The sequence below is a fragment of the Lonchura striata genome, chromosome 4 (genome assembly GCF_046129695.1).
Source record: "Lonchura striata isolate bLonStr1 chromosome 4, bLonStr1.mat, whole genome shotgun sequence".
Classification (NCBI taxonomy): Eukaryota; Metazoa; Chordata; class Aves; order Passeriformes; family Estrildidae; genus Lonchura; species Lonchura striata.
This window is the reverse complement of record NC_134606.1, coordinates 27,808,911-27,829,117: the sequence shown is the minus strand read 5'-3', so window position 1 is coordinate 27,829,117 and position 20,207 is coordinate 27,808,911. Positions and strand designations below refer to the sequence as shown.

The window sequence follows — 20,207 nt, the reverse complement described above, 5'->3', positions numbered from 1 at the left end:
CAGAAAGCTCCATAGAGAGAGTTGTCAGATCATTTGGAAAACTCAAGCCAGTCCTGAAGGTACTTTTTGATGCAAAAATTAAATTTCAAACTATCATGGGATGAAAAATCTGAAAGTAAAGAGGAAAAAAAATTTAGAAATCCCTCCCTCTTTTCCTCTTTTTCCAAGTGTCCCAGATAGGCAATTGGATTAGTTCAGCCAAAATTTTAAACTGAAAATTTTATCAGATCTTCTGAGTCTCCACCATTTCTAATTCTAATGTAAACAAAAACAGTGTTCAAAAAGTAATATTTTAAAGAAACTGAAAATTAAACAAGTCAAGAAAACAACTCAGCAAAACCATCCTTTTTCAGAAAAAGTCTTTGGTTCTTATGAATGAATATTATCTGATGATAAAGCATTTGCCACAGAATTCTATTTGATGGGAAACTTCTATAACACTGTTTTGCCATTTCAGATGAAAATCTGGAATGGTGAAAATGTAAACAGAAAATCTTTTAAGATGCCATGTAAGATACCATGGGAATCCACTTATTATTGACTGCCAAGTGATGATATCCTAGGTGTTGGGATTTACTTAGACATTTATATCTAAAGTCCTCTGTTTATCTAGAAGAACTAACTGTCACTGTTGTACGCTGGCTAGATATGCTGAGTGCATTATCAACATTCTTCTACCTCAGCAAAATACTTTATTAAATTTTCCTGGCAAGGGTTTACTCTGTATGAAAAATGTATGCATCTGATGCACTTCCAAATTGTTAAGTGACATGCTCTTTATGATTCTGTAAAAGATTTCAAAGGACAAAGATACAGTGTGGCACTTCAGGTCAAAAAAACTAGTAGATTTTTCACTAGGATGTCTTTGTTGAATAAAACACTTTACCATATGTTATTTCACAGCCTGAACACATAATTGTTTTGTCAGATAAAGACATAGGGGTGGCGTTTGTGGCCTGGAGGAAAGGAAAAACTATGATAGCTCTGTTGGCAACATACAACAGTTAATGAATCCTCGGTACACTGGCATTTTTTCATTAAATACTGTGCAAGTATTTTCAAAGTAAAATCCCATTGGCTATATTTCACTCAGAGTCTCTTTGGGGGCTCTTGTTGCTCTTTCAGTGTAACAGCAATAAAAAGATCAGTGGAGACATGCTGATCAAATAATGTAAAAATGCCTACAAGACATGCCTGTACTTCACTAGACTGAGGTGTGCTATTTTCTCATAATACAGGCAAAGATAAATTATAACTTGAAATAGTAGTTTCAAGTTTTGAGATTTACATTTCATTTAATCAGAATTTGAATACATGTAAACATGAATATCTTAACTCATTCTGACATTGTCTATAATAAGGAAACTGCACAGTAGCAGCTTTAACAATCTTTGTCATTGTAATTATATAAGTTGAAGCTGAAAGGCCAACCTTGAAAATTGTGTGCAGGCTAATGAGGTAAATAGGTCAGAACAAAAGATTTTAGCAGCATAATTTTAAGATACTCATACAATCATAGAATCATTTAGGATGGAAAAGACCTCTAAGTTCATGGAGTTAATCATGTTTACTTATGAGTTAATCATGTTTACTCTTGTACAGTATATGGACATGCAAAATAACTACAGCCTAATACAGGATTCTGATCTCTTCAAGAACATGTTTCTCCATAGTTTCTCCTGTATGGATGGTAGATGGACAAGCAATGATGAAAGCAATGTTTGGTATACCTGTTATTGTCAACTGGGGGAAAAAGGTAATTTACAAAGAGAAATTCCTAAATGCATACACAGGATTGAGTGAAGATTAGTTTGACTAAAAGACGTACAAACTGCAACACATGTACATAAAATAATCTTGGCAACTCAAAGTGACAGATTCCTTCTTTGGATTTTTGAAAACAAGAACTAGCAATTAGTCTGACATCTAATCAGTCACAAAGTTCCTCTAGAAATAGAACTGATCAGTACTTAAAATTTCCACTTCGCAGGAAACAAAGGCATTTCAATATCTGACCTCATTTCAATTCAGAATAAATGCAAGTACTCTCAATATTTCATTCAAAATGCAATTAAAAATGCTGTGTTAAAACTGGTTTTTCATGCTTAAAATTATTATTTTTATCTTATTCTATTATAGGTACGTGTTATATACATGTTATTGGATGTTGTCAATGCACAGCATTATTTATACTATCAATGTTCTGGGTTTTGAGCCTCCCAGAAATCAAGTTTATCATTTCCTGGAAATGGACAGGCTCAGCAGTAGTTTGAGGAACTAGATGCTCAGCATATCTGTATGAAAATTTTACAGACTTGAGAAAAATTCATTCTTCAGCTCATCCAGTTCACAGGACAGCAGTTCAGTAACTTTGCTATAAACTAGATAGGTTTTTATTTGTGCTGCAATGAGACAGTGTGGTACTTTGATGCCAAATGGATTGTTTTCCTTTCACTCCCTAGTAGCATAATGAAGAAAACAAGCTTTTGATCTTTTTGAATATTCCCTAGACACATTTTGCTCTGAATATCCTTGTCTTCATAAAAATATTTGTTACTTTATCAAATGCTCTTTATTAATCAGTCTTTGCACTCATAGATAAAGAAAATACTAGAGATATTTCTCACAGGTGAAATACATGCATAATGGATAATCAGAGGCAGAGGTGTACACAGACTTAATTTATGTTATCAAATGATATAAGCTCTCAGCTCTTCCCAAGATTCATTCTGCTCTTCTCAGCTCTTCCAAAGATTCCCAAAATTTAGTCTGCACGCATCTGAGTTCTGCTTATGCTCTCACTTGGAACAAAATGACTAGACCCCCTAAAGCTATTAAAGACTGTCTGGCCATTGATGAGCCACTCTGGAAGTCTCACTTGGTCAGAGGCACTTCACAACTACACACCCCACACTCACAGAGTCAGACCAGGTTTTGATAGTAGAGTCTCAGAGCTCAGGATCCTTTCAGTACCTGAACCATAGTACAATAGAATAACAGCTGGAGCTGGTGCCTCCAAGGAGGGACCCCAAGCAAAGGAACCCCTGGGCTTTTACACCCTCACAGTCAAAGTGCAGGGAAGTCTGGGGTCTTCCAGCTGAGTCCTCAGCTCCTGCCGTGTCTCTGAGTGCCCAATGCCCTGGCTGGCACCACAGTCCCTGTGCCCTTTGCTGTGCAAAGCTTGGTTCCAGGTCACAGCCTCTTGTCTAGGGCTCTCACCACCAGAGCTGAACCCGGAGCTGGCACTGCAGCTGCTCACAGAGCTACCAGCACTGAGGGTATTCCTCAACAAAATAAAGCTTAGGTGAGGGCCAGAGGTAATTTTTTCTGAAGACTTCAACCTACATTTCCTATGGACAAAGTATCACTAGGGCTGGCTCCTTCTTCCTTATACAGTCCCCCAACACCATTTCAATAGTCCCATTCTCAGTAGAAGAGTACTCCCAAATATGTTTAGAACACACTTGGCTGTGGTGGGTGGCCCCTGATTGTCAGGTGCCCACCAAAGCTGCTGTGTCTCTGCTATGACAACAAGCTTGTGTGTCAAGATAAGGGCAGGGAGAGATCACTCAGCAATTGTTTTGACAGGCACAATAGACAGAACTTGGGAAAATTAGTTTAATTTATAACCAATCAAACCAGAGCAGGGTAATGAGAGAGAAAACAAAGACTTAAAATGTCTTCTCCCCAACTCCTCTCTTCTTCCTTGGCTCAATTTCACTCCTGAATTCTCTACCTCCCAGGAGCACAAGGAGATAGGGAACTGGAACTGGGGCTGCAGCCAGTTCATCATATGCTGTCTCTGCCATTCCTTCCCCATCAGGGGTAGGATTCCCCACATTCTTCCCCTGCTCCAGTGCTGTGTCCTTCCCACAGGCTGCAGGGGAATCTCTGCTCCAGTGCCTGGGGCAGAGACCCTGGTGCCTGCAGGGCTGTTTCTTCACATATTCTGACTCCTTTTTTCTCCCGGTGCTGTTACACAGGTGTTCTCCACCCTTAGAGGCACTACCACTGTCACTGATGGGCTCAGCCTTGGCCGGCAGTGGGTCCTGCAGTCATTACCTCTGGCAGACACATGGGAAGCTTCTGGCAGATTCTCACAGAAGCTCCCCCACTACCAAAACCTTGCCACCCAAACCAAATATACCCACATAAGCATGCTTCATGTCTGCAGTACATAATCCTGTTAACATCGTATAGAAATGCAGTGACATTTCTCACTACATTCTCAGCAGCCCTGAGACAACCCTTACCTGACCACAGACATTTTCAGCACCACTTGGAATTTCTGTTCCCAGAAGGACCACATGCATTCAGTGCATATTCAGTGCATATCCTACATAGATGTCCTACCTCATGGAAATCACCGCTAACAACACACTCCACAATCTGGAAGGCCATGGGGTTTCTTCCAGAGATATTAACCTTCTATATTAACTCACCTGTCATCATGTTCTCTATCAAAACCTGAGCTTTCCTCCTTTGATATGAAGAGTTTGATTTTATGGGTACAGCTGGAATGAGCAATGCTGTTCTGGAATATCAAGAGTGAACAGCAGCTTCTAGAAGGCTGTAGTCCCTGCTGGAAAATAGGGCATTGTTTACCAAGGGCAACGGCAATTCTAACACCAACAGACAGAAATGAGTCTTGTATAAAAAATACAGGTAGATTCTGTAAAACATCATTAAAATAATGGGAATTTTTATGGCTATTGTTTCAATGAGAGGGAGGTAGAAAAACATGAACAGAATTCTAGAAAGGTAACATCAAAATGCAGCATTAGGACACTAATTTCAAGCCAAGAGCAAATTCTGCTTTGTTTCTGCTGCCCCCAGTTGCTCATTCCTAGCTGCATCTTTGTTATATAGATTGGCTTTGTTAAACAACCTGGCTTCAAAAACACAATTTGAGAGGGTGAGCAATTGTACACAAGTGCAAGAAGTTTTGAAAAGACTTTCCCACCAATCGTCCTGTAATATTGTGATCTCATAGGATTACCATATAAAATTACTTTTATTTATTTTAAGTTTTGACTGGAATTCTTGAAATCCTAAGAAATTAATTTATCTTCTTGTGATTAAAGAAATAATTGTGCTTTGGTTCTTTGGGGTATTTTTAATTATTTGTCAATAAATGGGGGAATCATCCTTAAGATACATTATTTCATGCTTTTTCTGACAGAGGTAACCTGCATAGACCTGAATTTTGCTTCAAAATACAATAACAGATGATACTGCTTCATGCATAAGCCTTTTATTTTCTTGCTTTTGCATACCAGCCTATAATACGAATTCTGTCTCACAGCATAGTTTTATGAATTGGAACCTATACTAAATGGACTATAAGAGTGCTCTAATAGATGACCTTCAACATTTCATTAGTGCAAAAGCAGTTCTGCATCATCTTTAACAAATCGCTTGCTGATCACCATTTTCAGCATAGTCTGTAAAACAGCTTCACACAGGGCATAAACAGTAAAGCAATACATTAAAAAATACAAAATTTTCGTTTATGGATAACTTCAAATAGAATATGAGGAGCAACTCTGGGTTTTGTTTTTTTTTTTTTTAGTTATGTCCAAATTTTATATATATATATATATGTATATGAGCCCCTCAGTTGGTTCAGTTCTATGTAAGTGTGCAAAAAATAGAAACATTATGCAGACATTTGAACTGAAGCTATATTTGCAATACCAGAACAGAAAAAATGATATGACTCTGTTCCAACTACAACACAGCCATTATTCACAGCCACAGCACATTCATTTTTACTATAAATGACTATTCACTTGGCTGTGAGCAGCCAAGTGCCTAATCAGGAGAAAGTAAATGAAATTCAAAAGGTTTTTTTCTCTTATGGTGTCCCTTGGCACAGCTTTCTGAAAGAACCACATTAATATAATTGTATATTTATTCCCAACAATGCTAGCATTAATAGACCTGTGTATAAATACCTCAGAAAAAAACTTCATGACAATCAATAATGAGGTGTATCAGCAACAAAAGGGATAGCTCCTGTTATCATCAGAAATTGATTTTAATTGAAACAGGAAATAATTATGTACCAATAACATCAGTGTTTCTGTCACAAAAGAATCTCTATTTTAGTGGAAGACCAATACAAGCTACAATAAACAAAGGTTTTTGCTTTATCACATTATATTTCCTGTTGGATATATTAAATTTGTTGACTAGGTTAAACTTACTGTGTTCTGATGCAACATGTAATTCCAAATAACCTTCAAGATAAAGAGCTACCTACTGCCAATTAGTTTGAGGACAACACAAATAGTGGGTAAACAAATCAACATAATGACTAATAAAATCTCATCTTTAATATGAAATGTGTTTTTACAGAAAGCCAGACTGTCCTGGGAATGTTTTTGTAGTGGTCCGACTCTAGCAAGGCAAACGTTCTTTACTGAAAGACCTCATGACTATTCACATTAATTTTAATCAATGCTTAAAAGTTGCTATTGATGTTTCTTGTTTTTATGATTCTGAAGGAAAATGATCAGGACATTGCCTATCCTTTGAACAGGCACATAAAGATGAGCCACCCACAGTAATTTTTACATCCTAAAAATGGCCTGCAGCACTGAATTGTTTCAGACATTGAAGCTCTGAAATACTGGCTGGATCCCAAAGCAATTCAAGTGCCAAAAGACCAAGCTGAATTGTTTTCAGATCATTATTAAACTCATAAAGCATTTACAATATTTCTACCTTTTGATTGCTAACACAGAGTCTCAGAGTTCTAATGTTATCTCATTGTTCCTGAAAAACAGTATAAGTGCATGAGCAATACAATGTGCTTAGAAAGGTTGTCTCCTGTCTGCAGGCACAGAAGCAATTCAAATACTTATCCCACATGGTATCCCACCAGGCTTACAAGCTATGACCAGCACCACAAAGTGTCCCAAATGGATGGTAGCTTCTGAAAGCAAACAAATGTTTCTGACACGAAACAAGTTCCTATGAAGAGCTGCAAGGTTCCTTTGCCAAAATTTAGCCTTGAACTAGAACACCATATTGTTAAAAATCCCTTGTAAGGAATATATAGGAAATATATAAGGTCACATACAGGGAACAGAAATGTTCTTTTAACTCCAGTTATCACATAATTAACCAGCCAGCTGATGAAGTTACCATTATCTTAGTTCTGCTCAATACTAGTATTTGCTTCACCACCCTCTTAAACAGACCTGTGATATTATCATAAATTTAAAAACAGAATAACAGCATAAGGTAAATAGGGTAAAAATCCCATTATAAAATGGAATTTTTTATTACAAAACTTTAGCAGATAGAGCAATCAAGCAAACCACTATTATAGCAGAAGAAACAGTTAAGGTGACAGTGCACAGCTGGGAAGGGGGCAGGGTCTATACCTGGACCAGCCACTAGTAAAATAATTTCTAAAGCTACAGCCTCAGACCGACAAACACAAAGCAAGCAAACAAAGAAAGGAAGAGGAGAAAACAAAACCAGAAAAAAGCAGGATTATAAAATGACAAAGCTATCAGAAAGACGCAAGTAAAAGTAACTCTCGTGAGTCTAGAATTACTAACTTACTGCCTGTAGGGAAGCATACCGTGGACGCGCTACTGAAAGCCTGTCGCAGACTCGGACACCGAGCTGCTCTTTTGCCGGGGGGATGCTGCCCCGGCCCCGGCCCCGGCCAAGCCCGCTCGCGGCTCGGAGCTCGAGGCCGAAGCGCCGGCACCGCCGCCCGCAGCGCCGCGCCGCGGGCGCGGGCAGCACTGCACCCTGCAGCGGCGCTCCGCAGCGCCTTTCGCCCGCCGGCGCCTCCCCGCCGCCCGCCAACGGCTTCTTCCGCGGCTTTCTCAACAGCGACCAAAAGGATTGTGTTCCTCCAAAACACACGCATTCCAGATATGCTCCTTGGCAAAGTCTGCCTTCCAACCATAGTCTCTGTTACATGCAGCACGTGGAAACTATGTAAGAGGTCTCACAGCTGTCAGTAGCGCTCAGTATGGGTGCAAAAGAGCAAATCTTTTATCCTCGGATCTAACAGGCTACCACACCAAGAATCGAATACATTTCTTTTGGAGAGTAATAAATCAACTCCCACCCCAATTCCACCTTGAACTCTCCTACTCATATGCTAAGAAAATTTTTAACTCCCCCTGTTTATGACAGACTGAAAGGATGCCAGAGAGATCATGTCAGTAGAAACAGAAAATGGTACTCCCATTAAATAAGGAATTCAATTATTTGTCCAATGTCCTTCACCTCTGCTTTAGTTAGCTTCCAGAAACAGCAATAAAGAAGAATAACCTCAGTCTTACAGTAAACTCCTTCAAGAATATATATATATATATGTTGTATATCTATAACTTGTATTACAAGAGTGTAATGGAGTCCTGGATGCTTGTAACATAAGCCATGTCTGGGACAGATGATACAACTGCAAGATTTGAGACAGACACTGAGACCAAGAAATTTGAGAAAGCTAAAACATTTAATGCAATAAAGGAGAAGATAGCCTCAGGTTGCTAGCCAAACCTGGCAGTTTATCATCATGATATCTAATAACTCACATTTATGTAATCTCTGTCCTAGCCTAGCAAACCTTTCCTTAAAAAAAGCAGTACCTTAAAATGTGTTTGATAACAAGCAGTAGAATCACAAAGTTCACACATATGCTGAGGTTAAATAGATGTGCATCTTTGTATTAAACCACAGATGTCCTGAAAAACATTTTAAAGGACAATTAAGGCCTAAAATGTCCATAAGTGACATTGTGCTGCAATGAGGCCAGTGCCCAGCAAAACTGGGTAATGGGAGATCCTGACAGAACACTCAATAGTGACTTTGCAATACTTTCACTGGAAAGGTTCAAAGCATGTTGACCTTCAAAACATCCTTTCAATCTTATGTGTTTGCTCTGGAGTTTAGAGAGATTGAGCCATCTGGGTAAATTGAAGGGGAGAGGTCTCTGTTACAGCTGAGATAACCCTCTCAGGTCTCACTGGTCTTGTTTTGCTCTGGGGTGGATTTCTTGTTACTGTCTAAACAGGTCTGTCTACTCCCAGTCACTGTCTAAACTGGGAGTCTTTTTATACAGACAAGTGTGATTTTATATTTAGACATTACTAAAAGGAACAGTTTCCAGTAAGGAGCTTTTTGTGAATGAAGTATCATTAGCCCTAATATATACTATCCTCAGAATTACAGTAATGAGAACGACAAAAGGAAAAAATCATTATAAAACTAAACAGAAAATATGAATAAAAAAACTTTTTAGCTCTGTACTAACATGGCAGTCGCCAGACAAGACGGTCGATGTTAAAGAGTCGCAGTGTTCTTCGGACAAATGCTGCCCATTTCCTGCAGAATCCCAGCAAACACCGCTTGGCTCCGCAGCACCTGGCGCTTCCTGCAGGCCGGAGCAGCGGCGGGCAGCCCCAGCCCGGCGCCAGCGGGTGGCAGCAGCGACCCAGCGACCGCAGCAGCCGCGCTGCCCCATCAGCATCGCCCCGCACCGCAGCCCCGCGTCACCGCCCCCTCCTTCCATCCGCTTTGCTTTGGTTTTGTTTTCGCGTCCAACGGGAAATGCACGAGATCCATGACTGTGCAGGTGGATTAATTTAAAGCTTTCACATTTTTTCTTTGACTGACAAAACTAACCTTGAAATGGTGAGGCACAGCCAAAACGTACCAGCACTTTGGGTACCACTGAAAAGAATACCTTTTCAATTACATGGCAACATTTTCTGAGACAAGGGACACAGCTCCATAAAAAAGCCTTTAGCTCACTACGCATTCTGCAAACAAAATACAGAAGCCAGGACTTCTCCACAAGAGATGTGGTGGGAGGGCAGGCTCCAGCTGAGAGGGAAGCTGGAGCCACATACATATTTGTCAGGAGATTCAGCAGATTCATTAGCTATTATTTCTTAATTTAAAACTACTAATTAAATACATAGCCTATCTCCTTTCAATACAGATACATAAAACAAAATAAAGCATTTTGTTATTCCACTAAGTACCTATATACATATATATTTACTTTTAGCTTAGACTAATTTTGAAACAGGAAATGTGTGTAATCAGTACACATTTCTACATACCTGTAACCCTTTAATCACTATCAAACTAAACTACTTTACCAGAAACTTCTTTTGCACTGCAAACCTGTCTTGACCCTCCTTATAAATACCTGAACTTTTGAATCTATTAATTTTTGAGACATGATTAAAGCTATTTCCTTATACATGCACTTCAGATTAATTGCAACAAACTAAAAAAATTGTGTGATTACACAAAAAATTTAATTGTACTTACTTATTTGAATGTATGTTGAAGTCACAGCCAAGATTGCTACTAATAAGTCTGCCAGAACAGAAAAACCCCTAACACTAAGCTTCCTCAACCACACTTGGGTACATTTATTCCTCCTCTGTCTCATCTATTGACCTTCTTCTCAAACACTGTTTTGACTCATTCCCCTAATTCTTAATCAAACCTTTCCAGTCAAAAGAGGCTACAGGTACTCCAGAAAGAAGTCCTCAAAACAGAAATGGGGCTCACCCACAAGTATAAAAGCCACAATCCTCTACTATTCATGATCCAGGCTTTTGGATGGAAAGGTCTTGGAAAAGGACATGGAAAAGGTCCTTAATTCCAATTGTGAAACATGGTGGGACACAAGAGAACATAAAGACTAGATGATACATTGTTAGAAGACAGGGCAGGAATTTGAGACCTACGTGAATGCAGTGAGACACAACACATGTAACAAGGATAGAAATGTAGAGAGAATGCTCCTGGGCCTTATGGCACTCATCATTTGGAGGAACAGCCGAAGAAGAAAGAGAGGCTCACCTTGTTTGGCTATCCTTAGGACACTTTGTGTCTGGAGACAAGTGAAGAAACACTCACCCATCCACCTGACTGCTCTGTATGTCCTGTTCACCAGGAGCCATGCTGGGATTGCACTTTCTCCCCACAAACCCTGTCATCAGAGGTTGCAAAACCCTAGAGATTTGTGGCATAAGTTACTGCTTGCAACAGTGGGATTTCCTGTGGTAGATCTGCTTCCTCCACCTTCTTCTCAGCTACCAGTTCAGTAGAGATGTTAAATGAGCTTCAGCCTCTCAATCTGTCTGCAGGCCTCTCCTTGCCTCCTCCATCTCCACTTCAACAAACTGTTGGAGTTACGCTGTCCTGTCCCACTGCTTGGTGCTCACTGATGGCCAGCTTCTCCTCCAACACCATGAACAAGCAAAACAAAAGATCAGTTACTAAAAGGGGCTGAATTATTCTCTTCAAAAGGGTTCATTTCCCACGGGGTTTCTTTCCATGATCATCTTCAGCTGAGCGAGGATGACTCACCACAATAATCATATTGTTGACCCGTGGTGCTGCTCAGCAGATGAATCAAATGCTCCCTGGTTGTAGAGGTGGTCAGCCCTTCTCTGCTGCCTGCAATAAAGTTGTTTTGCTCAGCCCTAGTGGCAATGCTACCTGGCTGGCAGAAGTTCCTAGGGAGAAAGAGCCATTCCACTGCAGCACCAGTGAAAAACCTTCAACTGTCCTGATTTTCCCTGAGCCCCGGGTAGAGCTCAGGCTTGTGCTCTCACTGTCGAGCTGGCAAGGGCTGATTGCACAGAGAGCAATCAGAGGCAGCAGTCATGAGCCAGTGGAATCTCTCAGCTTGAGGCATTGAGCTTTCTCTCCTCCAGTGGGAGGATGCATTCAGGCTGACTTGGACTCTGGCCTATTCTTGTGACTTTGCTAAATAATCACAACAAGCTGGAAAACACAGAATGCCACAGGCAGCGGCTTCAGAAGAGCCATCAGGCACTAAAGTGAGACTTGGGCTTTCTCAGTGATAAGGAAAGGAAAGAAAAATACAGTCACAGAAAAGTGAATGGAAGAAGCATTTTGTTCGAGAGTGAGACCAAAACTCTAGTGATGAAGCACCAGAGGATTTCAAGTGCTCATGACCAGCAGACAGAGCTGTAAGTTCTTTCTCCTCCATGCCTACTCACTGAACCTGGAATTGCTGGTGGAGAACTCATCCACAGACTTCCAAGAGAACCTATGCAGAGATGGAGTGCATGCAATGAGAGAGACCCAGGCTGTATAGAACATTTCAGTGAAGAAAAAACATCTCAAAAAGAGGAAACTGGAGCCATGACTATTAATGACAATAACCCCTGACACAGCTTTTCACTTTGCAAAGAAATAAAGGGCTTAAAGTTTCATCAGGTTCACTAGAGCAACTCAATGAGAAACTAGCTTTTCTATTTTTCAAGATGGACCTTTGTATTTTATGCAGTGGAAAGTGTATACACATTGTTATAATTGTCATTAAAATAACTTAGAATTTGTAAATATTTAATTGTTAATTGCTATGAAAAGTATAATTACTTCCATGTTGTAACAGCTTAATCTGGCACTGATTATTTGTTTCCATTGTTTTTCAACCACAAACACAAGGACTCATTCTCTGCAATTTCACAAATTTCACCAAATCTTTTGTAGACTATTTCTCCAAATCACAAACTTGTTTAACATCCACTATTAATCATGCTATGGTTTAATATTGCATTTATTTCATAGACATGAGGCTGCCAAATGTTTCTGATGCCGCACATTAATGATTCTGACTTGTGAATAGAGTATCAGAAGTGGAAGCAAAACCTGAGATCATTTGCCTATTAGAAAATTGCCTGAAAAAAAAATGTTCCATCTTCTCTGTTCTTGTTGCCATAATTATAATCTGCTGATAATTCTACAGATTTTTTGTTAACTAAGATAAACCATAAATATGTTCAAACTGGAAACAATTCAGCTATTTACATTAGAAATGTAATCCACCTGATTTGATCCTTTAGCTGCAGTACACTAAGTCTGCACAGGGACTTACAGGTCTACAAATATTAAACAGATAGGAAATTGATAAAACCACTAACTGAAAGAAGAGGGGTAAAAGAATCAGAAATTCGTAACTGATAGTAATGAGTTCCTCTAAATGTAGGTGTGATGAAAAGGATTTGGCTGAAAGTCAATCTTATCTTTCACCCTCAAGTTTTTGATACACAAAGAAACAAAAATTCAAATGCAATGAAATGGACACTGCTGATCCAAATATTCTGATCTTAAACAAATCAGAGATGTTGGTGACCATTATTTTACTATTCCTCCACAAATGCCTGAAAGATGTGACAATATATTCAAAATATATCACTGAAGTTCGAATTCATTGTAATCAAAAGGAGTAAAAATTACTCCAGTTTGGGTGAAGTGCAGCCTTTTTTTTTTTTCCTCAGCAAAGCAGAAAACTGCTAAAAAAGTATTTTTGAATATTAATTTCTAGTTCTTATAGTTCTGGCTTCTAAGAATAAAAACATAATTTAAAAAATGTTAATCCACAAATCCCTGTACATGCTGGTACTGGCAGATGCATTATCTTCTCAAGAACAAACTATCAAGAATGTGGGGAATAAAGGACACAACTGTATAATTATATGATATTTAAGGATACACAGAAAATCCTCACCTTGACCTTTCCTACCTCTCTTGCCACAAGTCTAATAATGACAAGCCCTATAGCAAATTGAGACTAGATTTTGAAACCAACATGAGACTGCACCAGTGCTCCTTTACCATTGTCATCCAGTCATTTTGTGCCACATTTCCTAAAATTTGCACACCATAAGACAGGGATAGGAGGATACAGAGGAAGTGCAAGAGTAGAGGTAAATAATTAATTATTAAGCTTCCTTTTTATCGAGGTGCAATTTCAATAAATGAGTGTCAAGCAAAGATTTATTGCATTTCTTTGTCTAGTTTGATGACAGCTTGTTATAGCTACTGGGAAACCTTTCTTCAAAGAAAATAGTTTTAAAATATGCACTATTTAAGAGGAAGAGCACCTTTTCATAAGACCTAACATTACTTAAATTTCTATTGCTTTGTATTTATGGTGTGTAGGACTTTGCTTAAGAGTCAACAAAAAACCTCAAGCAAACATCTGTCATAAACAAGAAATATTCTTATTCCCACAATTAGCACTTCTGTCTTCTCTTTATAAAGGACTTTCCTTCTCAGAGTCTGAAAAATTTCATGGGTGCTAATCCCTTTTTTCAGGGCATAGACACTAAATAAAGGAGGGCCCAGTCTCTTTATTTTGACTTCTACACAAACAAATGTCTGCAATGACAATCAAAAGCCAGAAACTTGTCATCCTTTCCTGTACCACAAGAGAGCATCGCAGAAGTCTCTGCATCATGAACTTGCACACTTATTTTTATTTTTTGCTGATGATTGTTAATTATTTAAATGGAACATTTAATATCATTTAATGTAATTTAACAAATTTTCTTGTTATAACTACACCATCCATTCTTGAAAGAATCTGCTAAACTATGATAAACAGATGATTGTAACTATGACAATATGAAAGGATGTGGAACTTTCCAAAGAGGTTTGGCAGTCCAAAAAACTTTCTGTCAGTCTTGAGTGGTCTTCACAATGCTTGGCATAATACAGTCTCATAAAATCCATTTGACAAGCATTGCAAAAGATGAATGGTTTGGGATCCATCTTGTTTGTAATATATTGTCCAGTAGTATCAGATAAAGCAATGTGTGACCTTAAAGCAGGAGTCATGTTTCACTTCTGCACTGCGGGAGAACATTTACCCTTTCAATACTATTGCATATAAATGACTGCATAATGGTGGGTCACTGCTAGCAAGCAGTGTTGCTAATATGTTAACCTTTAGATTCTAAAGACAGCATTGGACTAACAGTCTACAGAAAACTACACCTGTCTATCAGCAGACCGGAACTCCTAGTCACCAAGAGTTTATTTCTCTCTTATGCATTCTGCCACAGCAACAGACATTCTCTGTCACATTCAGAAAGCAGCCTGAACCTTTAGCAGACTTAGGAACTGGGCATGAAATCAGTGCTGAAAGCTGCTAAACAGCAGTGAGGTTTGGGCACTGCACAGAAGGACATCCACCACTAGAAATGTTCTACTAGAGACAATTTACATCCCTCTGTAGGGGTTCTGGTGACGTTGGGCAGAGCCCTCCTGACGGTGCTGTGGGGACACTCCACTGGTGCTGATTCCCCTTTCTCACACAAGCTGTCTTTAAGCTGAGCCACAACAGCTTGTGTCCCACACAAGCCATGGATTGTGCCTGTACCTGGCCACCAGCCCCATGGACAGACCCTGAGAGGCAGGCTGCCTCTCTGGCCTGCTCTCAGCCCTGCCTCATCTCTGTGGGCTTGCCTGGTGATTGCTGGGCAGTACTTTATCCTGGGTGCCTGACCAGACCTGCCCTCCCACCATGCCCAGACACCACAGTCCTGCTATCCAGGCACTTCCCTCTGCTGGGCTGTGCTCCCCTCCCCTGTGCTTACACACACCAGCCTGGTGCTCCCATCTGAGGAATACATCCACCCTGAGCCATGGGACAGGGGGGGAACAACAGCAGTAAAGCACAGTACAAGGAGCACTGTTAAAGTTATCACCATTTTCATTCACCACCTCATTCTGTGGAAAATAAAGTATTCTGCATTTTGAGATGGAATGGAAGCTCTCAGATATATATATATATATATATATATATATATATATATATATATATATATATATATTTTTTTTTTTTTTTTTTTTTTTTTTTTTTTTTTGTCCAGTTTAGTATCAGAAGACTTTTCAAGAACCATAGAAGGGACCTTAAAGATTATCTAGTCCCAATCCCTGCCCATGGGCAGGGATGCCATCCACTAAATCGGATTGCTCAGACCCCCCATCCAACCTGGCATGGAACACCTCCAGGGATGGGGCACCCACAGCTTCTCTGGGCAACCTGCTTCAGTACCTCACCATTCTCACAGCAAAGAATTTTTTCCTAACATCTAATCTAAATCTCTCCTCTTGTAGTTTAAAACTATTTTCCGTATAAAGTCACTCTCCCTCTTTTACATAAGTCCCCTTTAAGTAGCATAGGGCTGGAATGAGGTCTCTCAGGAGCCCTCTCTTCTCCAAGGTGGCATTCTTTTTTCTCTGAGACTCAGTGTGCTTGGGGAGAATCAACACATCCAGCTTCTTTGAGGAATGTTTTTAGGACTATAAGGGCTCAAAGATGCTCAGAGGAAAAAGCAAACCATAAGATATTTTATTCTTATCAAGTAACAGTCAGAACCAGGTATCCAGCCTGAGAATGCCCAGAAGGTGCAGCTCTTTCAGAGAGTTACAATGGGTATCTTGGAAATCAGTTGCATAAATTGCCTATGTGGAAGATATTGTCCAATGAACAGAGGAGGTTCACTGGCACAGAGCAAAGATTTTGGCAGAATAAATTGTACCTGTCCATGCAGGTACAGGAACATATGCATTTTCTTTGATAAGCCCATTTTTTTAAATAATACAACCTGTTTTCTGAGCTATTCTCTTGAAGTTTAAAAGGAGCAAAAATCATAGGTGAAGTGAAACCATGGCCCTGATTTCCTACTTAAAGCTTTTCAATTGCAATTTGATGCAATTTTTCAAATTTGAATTATTATTAAAGGCTCAAAAGTCTTTAGGAAAATTACTTTCTCTTTTGCTTGTAGCAAGGATCTGCTTAAACTCTAGCAGAAGAATTAAGCTTTCAGTTCATATTTACTCTTAGACTGATTCTTAAACTAAAAAGTATGTTATTAGCTATGTTCATATATAAAAATTTCTAAACATGCATTAGCTATGAGATGAGCAAGCTAGATGTACATTTGGATGAAAAATACCTATAAAACATCTCAGCATCTCAAAAGAAAACTATGCAGTTTTAAGAAGAGCTTATATTAAATAAAGCAGGACATGAAGCAGATGTTACCAACAGCTTTATAAAATATTCAAGTTTTCCTTAGCATTGAATACTTTGAAGCAAGAATTTCCCACATTTTATTCATGGTAAGACTCTGCATGGATGAGAAGTCAGACAAGAGGCTAAAATAACAAAATTTAAAGTGAAGCCTCACCATAGTCCTGGTTAACTCTAGAAGGGATATTTCTGCATTTTTTGATGCCAAAAGACAAGTAAGAAAGGCTGGAGGAGCAGCTGAAGCCTGGAAGGTATGTGTCCCATCTCAGGATGATATCTCTCAGACACAGTGCTTCTGCCCTGGGAGGAACAGACAATAACAAAAGCCCAGCACTCATTTGGTTCTGTCCTGACAATGTTCATAATTAAAAGTTTTGAATAAATTATTTGAAGGGTCACTAAATATACTATCATGAGATTATTATAGCTTTCAGTTAAAAGCCCTAAAATCCTATCTTCTATGCCATAAAATAGGCTATAAGGCATAATTTTTCAAAGAATCAACTGGAACTAACATTGACATAGTATCTCCAAACATGCTTTCCAATCTCTTTTACCAGTTTTGTTTTATAAAATGTACAATTTCCTATTAAAAACTTATAACAGGTAACAATTAAAGCCTACCTGTATCCTCTAAAAACATTAAAAAGAAAAAAGGTAGAAAATTAAAATAATATATATAAAACAAATAAAGTTTGAGAGCTTGACAGCAACTGTATATCTTGAAAACCAAACATTTTTTATGCATTAGGTGACTATGAATGCTTTTCTTGTCTATTAAGATTTACCTGTTATCTCAAGTAACCAAGAACTGAAGGAGTAACAAATGGTGCTATTAATAAACAGTGGTTCATACAGATTGAGTTTCTAGATAGTTCTGTATTTTTTTCCCCTCTCTCACTTTATTCTCCAATTCTATTAGCAAGTCAACTTTTGCACTTGGTGTGTGGAAAAGATTATATGCATAAACCAATTAGAGGATTGGAAGCGCTTTGCTCCTATAAGCTAGAAAACTAGTTTACTCCTGGTGAATGAGCTAATTGAGTACTAGCAAGCTGGTAAGCTTTTTATATAGCACCACTGACAACTAGAACAGTCAGGCAGAGAATCTAATCTATTACATAAGCATTATACAAGGACATTAACTGGCTCTTTCCTGCAGCAATGCCAAATTTAATTCTGATATGCTCTGGGTTGCATTATATCACATCCCGTGTTTGCAGTTAATACACAAGACCTAACTGGCACACGTTATGTGTAAGAGCTTATGTCAAAGAAAGATTATTTCTGAAGAAACTCTCAAGGTATTAAAAGCTAACATTGTAGTTCCACTGCACTTTGCTTAAGATCAAAGAAATTTCTATGAATATAGGACTTCTTCCATTAAATCTTTACCAGATTAATTATTTACTGGAACATTGCAAAAAGCAATAAATACTGTTCTATAAATTGATGAGCCTCAAAAGATAAAGCAATCTAGTTCAGAATGGAGCTTATTGTCTGAGATCAGCTGATGTACCAAGCCCACACTTAGCTCCTGCCCGAAGTGAATCCTTCTGTGATACGTCACTAATATATTAACAAGTAGCTCTTGTACAGATGTACCCCCTTAACCTCTGCTAAATCCTGCTTATCCCTGGAACATGAGCCTGATGGCAAGGTTGAGCAGCTGGACAAATGATTCCTCTCTCCATTTAAATGTGAAGGTTTTCAAAGAAGTAATCAAACAGTAAGGCAAACTGCACTTAGTGGGCATGTTTTTCTGAAATCTATGGGATAAAATCTAAATCTGTCAATGTCAAAGGCACGGCTCACTTGAAAAAAAGCAATAGAAGTGGGCACGGCAGATCAATAGATTCAAAGGTTGATTAAAAGGAGAGATGTGAGGAAGCAGCCTCTGAACATGTGTATCATATCAATGCAATACATACATTTTCCATCATCTTCACTTTTGCTTTGTATGGTCCTAGTTCCTTAAGAGTTGTACATGAACTGTGTACTCATTCTTTAAGTGAGAAAAAAATACAGGAGGGGAGTGGGAATAGCAGCAGGGCTCTGCATTTGCCTTTGTTCCTTTCTGTTATATATGTTTTTAATCCAAGTTTTTTACCAATCAGACTCCTAAAGAAAAATTGGATACATTAACTGTGAAGAATGCATTGTCTAGGTTGAACATCACAGAGCATTAAAGTGGGGAAATAATTCCTGTATTCATTCTAACTGAGACTCCAATCTTGAACTTCTGATCTTAGTTTGTTAGAAATCAGATTAGATAAGGACCTAAGATACACAAGACTTTCAAGCAAAAGGAAATGGGAGAAAAACCAGGCAAACCAAAGCTCTAATTTAGCTATAAGAGCCCTAGAATTTAAACAGCAATAGAAGCACAACAGGCCTAGAAGCACTGAAAGATCAAAGGAAGAGCACAGCAGTGATTCCAGGATGAAACAAGCACTGAACATAGACATACTGTCAAGGCCAGACCCAGCCATAGGCATCAGTCCAATTCCTTAAAGAGTGACACCAATTTGGCCAAAGGCAGCAACATGGAACTGGTGACATGTTAGCTAATCTCTCTTTGGACAAATTATCATGCTGAATAAGCATATGTGATCCTAGGGATTTCATCTAGTTTAGACCAACAAGAGACAAATGAATGCCCTGATGTATTTAATGGGGCTGTGAATGACAGGACATCTACTCTAGAAGCCTTACACCTGCTCACATAAAATTAATCAATAAAATATAAGTTCTGTGCCACACCACAGTGTGATTTTTGAGAATGCACAATTTAACACATCAAAATAAAGGTGCAAATAATTTTAAAACAGGCCTGTAGGGTCTAATCCTGCACTGTGAATATGGGATATGAAAAAAAGTATTAACAGAAATAATACAGCTAAGACATAAGCAATTATTAGAAAAAATCACAGATAATCTAGTACATTAGGGATAGCTAGGACCATGGTTCTCAAAGTCCCTCCATAAAAAAATCTTCAGAGGATGCTCAGATGCATGAGGAAAAGTATTGCAGAATGTCTAAAATCAGTACCTTCCTAAACCAGTACAAACAAAAGGATCCAGAAAGGACACTGTAGCATGTAATAAAAAAAAGAAATAAAAGAACCAAAAAACCCAACCCCAACAGTATTACAAACAGTTATCCGCTGTACCAGAAATGCCTTCAAAAAACAGGGTACACTGCAGTCTGCTTATGTAAACATCCCACAGAAGCTACTTTTCAGGAAAACGTCTTAAAATGTACATTGAATTTTCTTTCAGGAGGAGTGATCAGCAAGAACTAACTATGCCTCTTGGGAAAACACAAACTAGATGTCAAAGCAGAATTGATTGT

At 38.8% G+C, this 20,207-nt stretch overlaps 1 protein-coding gene across 2 annotated transcripts in view; it reads right to left on the bottom strand.

Annotated features, from left to right (window-relative positions):
- Nucleotides 1-20,207, bottom strand: part of TRMT9B (tRNA methyltransferase 9B (putative)) — a 109,779-nt gene that overhangs the window by 59,224 nt on the left and 30,348 nt on the right. The window contains exon 1 of one of the 2 annotated variants that reach the window (XM_021533302.3): nt 7,579-7,701. The exons of the other annotated variant lie outside the window; for it this stretch is intronic. The gene's annotated coding sequence lies outside the window, so the exon portion shown is untranslated. Of the gene's footprint in view, nt 1-7,578; nt 7,702-20,207 lie in introns of those variants that run through there. 2 annotated transcript variants of the gene reach the window in all.